Here is a 2,500-nt window from a genome sequence, read left to right on the forward strand (position 1 = left end):
TTTCGGAAGAAACATAAACATTCTTACCCGGTTGAGAAGCTTCCGTTACAAATTCAACGTTAAAATCACACTGACAAATTCGGCAATGATCGCTCAGTGTCTCCTCGGTGCCTCGGTTTGTTTTGACGGAAGTCGACATGTGTTAACAAGGTTGTCTGGTTATTGGCTAATTTGCTTGATAAGACGTCAGCCAGCGCATGTCATTTTTCAACAATAGAGGGTCTTCTTGTAAGCGTTCCCTCAGTCTCTTGCCCCAACTTTCGCGCGGCCAGTTTGCAGAAAATTGTTTGGGTTCTCTTCTTTAGAACAGGAACGCTTGCTACACAGGCTGCTATTTTTGTTGCGAATGGTGTCTTCGTGGAGTGGTAAAAAAATCAGCAAAAATCCGTTCGCTTTTTTCACCAATCCCATAATACAGTTCGTTTTGGGGGGTTATTTGCATTAAAACAATGGATATCCAGTTCACTGAAGCATAATACCGTCCCAAGAGTAATTAACTTGTATTGTTTTTATGTAAAGACCCCCCCCCCCCCAAAAAAAAAAAAAGTATTGCATTATGGGATGGTGAAATAGTCAAGTGAAATTTTTTTGGCAATTTAATAATATTGCACAGAAGGATTCATTACGATTCGAACAGCCGACGCTATAGTTAAATCTATTTGGTGTGATAGGTAATCCCAAAAGCCATTCAAGTACATTTTTTCAGGTACGTAAGTGAATTTTACCATAGAATGACACCACGCTCCGCTTTATATCATGGATTGCATTTATAAAAACGAGCTCAATTTGTCCAACATCGGGGATGCACTGCAATTGTCAAAGTGGCTAAAATAGCCGTATTTGTCAGCCTCGTACCCCCCCCCCCCCCTTCTTTTATTACATTTTTATCATCAAATGTAAGCATCGAAGGAACGAACCCATTCGAATTCAGAGGTTATTTTTCCATGCTTGAATGAAATGTTACTCTGAAACAGTCATTTACGATTTATAAAAATTTCTGGTCTTTCAAAGCAAAACAATTTTCATAGATGTGCGTTAACTGCGTTGATTATATGCAAATTGCAATCCGGCCGACAGCAGCGTTTCACAACTTCATGACATTTGACAGAAGCGCGGGTGGTAGAAGAGAGTTCTACACAAGGAAGAAAGAAATAAAACAATGCTACTGTGTTAACTTGCTGTTGAATCTGATTTTCTATTAAGCGAGATGTGGACAAACGTTAATAAGTTTTTTTGCAACACTAATCGAAGTCGCAAAGAGAGTGGCCGACCGCCGGTGCGCGGCCCGCATTGTTTTCTTTCACTTGAATAAGAGTTGAATAACGATTAGATCACATGACTGTATTTGGAATTCTCGTCCACAAAATCTTGATGTAAGTTGTAACTGCAACTTCTAGTGGTCAGGTGTAAAAACTGGTCGTCTCTGTTACATTGTTTAATTTGAGGTTGAAGTCAAAACGAAAATCATATTCAAGAATCAAAATACTACGAAGAATTAGTTTATATCTATGCCTTTACTTGTATTTTGCATAATTAAGGACGGTGCCTACTATTGTTATTGCGCATACATTTTGCGCATCTCGAGATAATCTGGTTTCCTACCGGTGATGCTTACTAATACAGGGATATTATTGCGCGACTTAAAAATATCCGGAAAAATTAGATCTTCGTAAATATTCTTGGTATCCAAAAGAAAATTGCGGGTAACCAGGCATTTCTGACAAATAATTAAGCTTCAGTTTGAGAAAAAGACGCCATACATTGCTTTGTATTTTAAAGCTTTTTACAAATATTATTCACGAATTATCTTTGAAAAATGGGTGGTTACCGCCAATTTTCTTTTTGGATTTCCATAACACTTGTTAAGATCTACATTTCCTGCATAATCATAAACCGGGGCAAAAATACCTTTGAATAGTAGGCACCGTCCTTAAATACATCTGATTATTCTTTATAAACAATCTAATTTCGGGCTAGCTCGTCAGACCTTCGGGGTAGTAACCTCAAGTAACAGCTTGCCCGAAGGGCAACCTCATCTTTTCATTTTCGTCTCACCCTGCAATGGTTTTTCGAATCCTTCAATTATAACTGGTGACACTGAGTTATCGTCCAGATCTTCTTTTCCTGATACAGTCGAAGTGCCTATATATTTTAGAACTAACAGTTGGTTTCGAGTCTAACCTTTAAAACACTGCAGTGCGCAAAAAAGGAAAATACATGAACTTCGTCAAAGACATGAGAAGTAATTACAGATGTGTTAAATTTGTAAACCTTTCCATGAGCTCCCTTGGTGTTTTTTCCAACGAATGCTCTACGTTCTTTTAGAAATTATGAATCACATTGTCATTGAGAAAAAGCAACAACACTATATAATAAAATATGTAAAAAAAAAAAAAAATAAATCTAGCCATTAGAGAGGCATACGTTATCTTTAGTCGTTGAAATATAATATTTGGGATAGCACAGACTTAATAAAACCTTTTTTTTAGTTGATTCATTT

General features: G+C 37.2%; 1 long non-coding RNA gene across 1 annotated transcript in view; it reads left to right on the forward strand.

The window, feature by feature from the left end:
- The first annotated feature begins 2,494 nt into the window (after positions 1-2,494).
- Positions 2,495-2,500, forward strand: part of LOC138015507 (uncharacterized) — a 3,162-nt gene continuing 3,156 nt past the window's right edge. The window contains exon 1 of the long non-coding RNA XR_011125572.1: positions 2,495-2,500. This exon is cut by the window's right edge and continues 248 nt beyond it. This is a non-coding gene — a long non-coding RNA (uncharacterized lncRNA).

Source organism: Montipora capricornis, chromosome 9 (assembly GCF_036669925.1).
Source record: "Montipora capricornis isolate CH-2021 chromosome 9, ASM3666992v2, whole genome shotgun sequence".
Lineage (NCBI taxonomy): Eukaryota > Metazoa > Cnidaria > Anthozoa > Scleractinia > Acroporidae > Montipora > Montipora capricornis.